Raw genomic sequence first — 7,449 nt, 5'->3', positions numbered from 1 at the left:
ATATATATATATATGTATATATATATGTAGAGCTTATCTAGACTTTTACGTTATCTGAACTTTTTACCTTCCAAACCAAACCCATGGTTATGAACCTGGTCCTCTCCGCCAGTCACCTTTGAAATTAACGTCATTATTTAATGTAAAAAATATCAAATTTCAGAAGTTAGTTTCACGTTTCTGACACCCGTAAGCCTGCAAATATCCTACGTAAAAAAATTCTAGTTTTTAAATACATCAGGCAGCGTTTTTTTTTTTTTTTTATCCATTTATAAGTTTCACTAACTGGCAGATTTTTCTCAAGTTCTTGTTTGTCAATATTAATCAGAATTTCGGAAACGGTATGTGCACGGGAGGCCACTGAGATGGCTAAAGTATAATTCATATTATTGGAACTTCACGTTCACGCAATGCTTTCAGACTTTCAAAAACCTTATCAATCACTTAACGAAATATCAGAGCGCCATTTTATCGTACGTCCGTAAAAACCAATCAAATTCAATTCCACTCGTTTCTAAATTTAGGAAATTTTCGCCTCCATTAATTCGATTCTAAAAATATATCTCTTTAATTTCATATTTCACGACAGAATTTATATATAGATTGACTGAATGTGGTTCCTGGCGCGTTTAATTGATTTCCAAATAGACATACTGACAGATATTGACTACTGTAAGTCAAATTGACGAATGGCAGATCGAAAACCACTTTGCAAAATGACCGCGAGAACATTATCGGACCATTTTCTCCCAAATGTGACTTCTTTTTTTTTTTTTACCCGGTTATGTCGTAGTTGCTTGGGAGCGTAAAATCGATGTGACTTACAGCTGCTGCTGTTGCAGCGGACGACGTGCAACTGTTCCCTCAACGTGTTGCAACAAACGATTTATTTTTGTTTCTTATCTTGCTCTACGCAGGGAGGTTAGAACTTGTAGCAAATGTTTCTTTAAGTTTTTTTTTATTTTAAAAACCTTTAAGAAACAATTTTCATTATATTTATATGTATATATATATATATTAATATATATATAATATATACAGTATATGTATATATATACATACATATATTACTAAAAGAACCTCATTCAAACTGGATGGTATCAAACGGATACTTGATAATGTCGACTGTTTGTCCAAGAAAGCATAACTTTTTCTGAATAAATATCCATTTTGATACCATCCAGTTTGAATGAGGTCCTTTTAGTAATTCTACTAATACAGAATAACTGTGTAATTGATAAAGTTAACACACACATATATATATATATATATATATATATATATATATATATATATATATATATATATATATATCACACATTACCACAGGTGGTCTGTTTATCAGCAATGTCCCCTGAGAGTCTATTGTGATTTTTAGCCAAATGAGTTTTAAAAGGCCACTCCTACCTCGACACCGGCCTGAGTGGGGATATGTAGTCTCTAACGGTTGTGTATGTTCGTCAGTACTGTTCTTGTAGTATATATGTTGTGACTTCTCATACTCTATATCAGTCCTTCGTCAATGGCTTGAAATAAAGTCCTTTTCAGGACCTACACCCCGTTTCTTATTTTCACCTGTGATAAATGAATCATTACAAAAAGTGATAATAATCATATATATATATATATATATATATATATATATATATATATATATATATATATATATATATATAGAGCGGAAGAGAGAGAGAGAGAGAGAGAGAGAGAGAGAGAACGTTATTGTATTTATATAAAATAACAAAAATTTTCAAAATAAAGGCTGCCTATATAATCACATGTATGGCAAAAAATTCTCTCACTGCGCCGTTAAGATAAAAAAAAATTGTTTCAGGATCTGAGACATTTTATACCTGAAACTTCGAAAAAGGAAGAATGTAATTCATAGTTTCCCCTCCACACATTCCGTTTTCTGTAGCGATTCCCGTTTTCTACGGATCCAGAGATGAACGTGAGATGACACAGCATCCGATGAAACTTAACCTTGCAGTTTAGTGACGCGAAGCGAAATATGCAATCTCGGGGAAATTGCAGCGAAATAGCTACAGCTCGTAACATAGGGACTGGTGACGCCAGGTACGATTCAGCTGAGCTTCGAACAATTATTATAACAATGGGTGAGCGTTACGCAAACCAAAGACATTTTGTGTTATTTATCTGACCGTCCCCTGATATTGGGAGCTGAGAATTTATTGTTTGCAGTTTTTAGAGAGATAGCTTAGTGTGAATTATATATATACGCGTATATGTATATATATATATATATATATATATATATATATATATATATATATATATATATATATATATATATATATATATGTGTGTGTGTGTGTGTGTGTGTGTGTACATATATATATATACATATTATTATTATTATTATTATTATTAGTATTATTATTATTATTATTATTATTATTATTCATTATTATTATTATTATTATTATTGTGTGTATTATTATTATTCAGAAGATGAACCTATTCATATGGAACAACCTCACAGAAGCAATTGACTCGAAATTCAAGCTTCCAAAGAATATGGTGATCATTTGAAAGAATAACAGATGGTAATAGGAAATACAGAAAGAGGAAAAAGAAATTAGCAGATTAATAAATAAATAGATAAAAACATCAATAAGTTATTAAAATACAAGGAGAATTGTTTTAGGGTAATAAGGCATTGCATCTTGGCTTGAACTTTTGAGGTTTCAGTTTCTAATACACAATCACACACACACACACACACACACACACACACACACACATATATATATATATATATATATATATATATATATATATATATATATATATAATGTGTGTGTATAATTCAAGACAGCAAATTTTGTTAGTTGCGTAGGTAATATTAGTAAATTTGGCCAACAGTTTTTTCTTTGGAAATTATTGATGGTCTGAATAACAGTTTCAAAGAACTTCTAAGGTGTATCTGGAAATATAAATATCAGTGTACTAACTTTAGGTAAATATTAAAAAAAAGCACAAGCATTCATTTATTTATGAAGGAACTGTTTACTATGGAAAAAAGAATTGCTTGATAAGGATATTAATAATAATATTATTATATCTATTGTTTTTCTTAGTGAGTAATTGTTCAGATACTTTTTATTGCATTAGTTAACAATTTCAAATTCATCGTTTCACTGCGATTTCATCAAATGATTTCCCACATACAGAAATAAAATTTGAAGTCAGTCTTGCCTCAGTTTACAGGAATGGGTAGTCTTTTGTTTTAAATTATTCATACTTTTCTATTCTGTTACTTCTCAGTCCTCCATTTTGACAATGTTATGAGGACAATGTTATGAGGACGTTGAAATAACTTTTAAACATCTCAGGAATGAAAACTAGAAGAAAATAAAAAATGCCCAAATATTTAAAGGAACCTGTTCGAGTCAGCTTACAGGAATGGCCAATTTTGTATTTTGTATTGTTTATTTTCTTCTATCTATTCAATGAAGTTTCTTCGTTCTCTCCCATCCATTTTGACAATGTTATGAGGACATTAAAACAACCATTGGATCTCTTAAGAAAATATGAAAAACTGCACCGAAGTTTCTTCGGCGCAATGGAGTTTTCTGTACAGCTGCTACAGCGTATAATCAAGGCCACCGAAAATCGATCTATCTTTCGGTGGTCTCGGTACAGTGCTGTATGAGCCGCTGTCCATGAAACTTTAACCACGGCCCGGTGGTGGCATGTCCTATATCGTTGCCAGAAGCACGATTATGGCTAACTTTAACCTTAAATAAAATAAAAACTACTGAGGCTAGAGGTTGCAATTTAGAATGTTTGATGATTGGAGGGTGCGTGATCAACATACCAATTTGCAGCCCTCTAGCCTCAGTAGTTTTTTAAGATCTGAGGGCGGACAGAAAAAGTGCGGACAGAAAAAAGTGCTGACAGGAAAAGTGCGGACAGAATAAAGCGCGAACAGAATAAAGTGCGGAAGGACAGTCAATAGTTTTCTTTTACAGAAAACTAAAAATGCTACAGAAATTCATTCGAGTCAAAAGCAGAACTGAATCCAATGTTCAAGGAATCGTGTTCGAGTCGTAAAGAGAATTGAATCTACTCTTGACAAAAAGCAAATCGGACACTTTCTCCCGCCTGCTTGAGAACTCTTTGGCCGGTTGTGGTCACACCTGTGTTTACAATTTCCCTTTCAGCCAGCTCGTCTTTTCACGTTTGTGTACACTGCAGAGTTTCCGCGTTCTCTGGACGTGCGCAATTGCAAATTCCTGGGACGTGCATGGTCAACGAATGGTTTGCTCTCTCTCTCTCTCTCTCTCTCTCTCTTTACAAAAATTGAATAGTTTTATTCTATTATTTGAGATATATTCTTTGTTTATCATTATTATCAGTGATACCTATGTTCGTCAAGGAAATTCTCTCTCTCTCTCTCTCTCTCTCTCTCTCTCTCTCTCTCTCTCTTTAAAAGAATTGACTGGTTTTGCCCTTTTATTTGATATATCATTTGCTTATTTTTATTATCAGTATTTATGTATGTTCATAAAGCAAATAAAAATCTGTCTGTTTGTCTGTCTGTCTGTGTGTCTCTCTCTCTCTCTCTCTCTCTCTCTCTTTCTTTTTTAAAAGAACTGAATGGTTTGCTCCTTTATTTGACATATATCTTTTGCTTATTTTATTATGTGTAATACTCTATGTTCGTCAAGAAATAAAAATGCTCTCTCTCTCTCTGTAACTGCAAAAATATGGAGCCTTATTCTGATAGTAACGTGAATATGGGTACATTAATTAATTAATTAATTAATTAATTAATAATAATAATAATAATAATAATAATAATAATAATAATAATAATAATAACAATAATAATAATAAATGTTCCCATGATCTAATTGTTACCAGCCTCTAGTGAAAGGGACAGGCTATAATAATAATAATAATAATAATAATAATAATAATAATAATAATAATAATAATAATAATAATGTAACAAAAACTGGACTCTCATAAAAACAGTATAAGCTACTGAATTTGTTTGAAATATTTCTAGAGGAAATAAAACTAATAACTGCAAACTGTCCTTCCTGACCTAACTTAGGAGGAAGGATTTCTTACAAAGATCACTGAGTATAAGTTGTGTAACAGAAATGTATCTTTAAGAAAAAATAAATAACATCAGCATAAGATTGTGATTTATTTTGAGAAATTATAAAGCAAAATACCTTATCAAACTCTGCTAAAAAACTAAATTTTACCAGTTTTTAGTTTTCTGTAAAGAAAACTATTGTGCCGGCTTTGTCTGTCCATCAGCACTTTATTCTGTCAGCACTTTTTTCTGTCCGCCCTCAGATTTTAAAAACTACTGAGGCTAGAGGGCTTAAGATTGGTATGTTGATCATCCACCCTCCAATCATCAAACATACCAAATTGCAGCCCTCTAGCCTCAGTAGTTTTGATTTTATTTAAGGTTAAAGTTAGCCATAATCGTGCTTCTGGCAACGCAACAACACAGGCCACCACGGCCGGCTGAGAGTATCATGGGCCGCGGCTCACACAGCATCATACCGAGACCACCGAAAGATAGATCTATTTTCGGTGGCCTTGATTATATGCTGTAGCGGCTGTACAGAAAACTCGACTGCGCAGAAGAAACTTCGGCGCATTTTCTACTTGTTCTTTGAGGAAATAAATAACGAAAGGTAAATAATATCAGTTTATTTTTCCATAATATATAGTATATAACGCAACAATCGAGGCTCTCAGTGATAACCTGAAAGTAAAAGAATGTATACATTAGAATGAATGGTTGAAAATTAAATAAGATAATTGAAAATATTAGTTAAAGTTATATTTAATTTTCATTGAACTGAAAGCAGGCTATCAAATATCAGATTATTCGGGTGACCACAAATAAGTACAAAATAAGTAACACAAGCTGATTAAAAAGATTTACCTTTGAAAATACGAATGGCGTCTAGTCTATTACAGATTTCAAGCAGAATGCGGTTTATTTATAGTACTAAATGTATACTTCAGCGATGCTTTTTAAATATAGAAAATATAACTTGATCAGTGATATGCCTAATTAATGTAAAGAGGTCTAATTCGTTCATTCACATTTAAAATAAATCACGTTATTTTTCTTTCTCATGCAAAGCCGCAAGCGTCTTCATAATATTCATCTTCTGATTTTGGAAGGAAAAGACTACTCTTTGCTTATCCTTATTGCTACTTTGAGTATGATGACTTAGTTATAATATGTCTATAAAATGTACTCAGGTGAGAAATTAGCGTTGAATTAAATTGAAGCAAGTTGCCAGTCTTCTTTGTTCTACCGGTCTTAGTTTAAAGATTAAAATAAAAGAAAAAAAGCAAATTAAATACGTCCCTTGTGAGTTGTCAGTGAACATCGTGATATGCAAAAAAAAATGACTTACCATTTACGTAATTGATGTTCAATTTATCAAGCCTTATCCCATAGATTTTAGTAAGAAGAAGAAAATAAAGCCTCGAATAATGTTAGTTTTGTTGGACTATTTTTACCGGGCCTTGCTCTGCAAATCAGTATGGAAAGTGTAATATTCATAAATGTATTTAATTTAATCCTCTGACGAAAGTAGGGGCAATTAGTCCAATGATGATTTTGTACCCCGAAAATGTTAGTTCTCTTTTTCTCTTTGTGGTAAATATTGTGTTTTTCAAAAAGTAATTTACCTGTTTCTTTTACTGCTGAAACTAATGTTTGTTGACATATTGATTTTCGTTAATAATTCTTTGAATTCTTTCATAGCTCGTTGTCAGCTATTCTGGAATAAAGGCGTCTTCAGACTGATGGCTTTACGAGTTTGTCCAGCAGTATGTGGACACTTGAGAGGATTTTAGACTCACCTTCAATACTCTAATCTTCTTGTCCTCTTTAATGTTGATAAAAAACCAATAGATTCACCTTTATTGGCCTAATCTTATCCTCCTGAATGTTGATGAGAAGTCTGTAGACTCATCGTTATTGGCCTAATCTTATCCTCCCAAATGCCAGTAAGAAGCCAATAGATTCACCTTCATTGTTCTAATTTTTCCTGAATGTTAATAAGAAGTGTATAGTCTCACCTTCATTGCTCTAATCTTATTTTTCTAATCCTCCTGAATGTTGATAGGTAGCCGTAGACTCACCTTCACTGCTCTAATCTTCTTATTTTTCTAATCCTCCTGAATGTTGATGGGTAGCCGTAGACTCACCTTCAGAGCTCTAATCTTCTTATTTTTCTAATCCTCCTGAATCTTGATAGGTAGCCATAGACTCACCTTCACTGCTCTAATCTTATTTTTCTAATCCTCCTGAATCTTGATAGGTAGCCGTAGACTCACCTTCATTGCTCTAATCTTCTTATTTTTCTAATCCTCCTGAATGTTGATGGGTAGCCGTAGACTCACCTTCACTGCTCTAATCTTCTTATTTTTCTA

The sequence above is a fragment of the Macrobrachium rosenbergii genome, chromosome 23 (assembly GCF_040412425.1).
Source record: "Macrobrachium rosenbergii isolate ZJJX-2024 chromosome 23, ASM4041242v1, whole genome shotgun sequence".
Lineage (NCBI taxonomy): Eukaryota > Metazoa > Arthropoda > Malacostraca > Decapoda > Palaemonidae > Macrobrachium > Macrobrachium rosenbergii.
Note: the sequence above shows the minus strand (reverse complement) of the source record.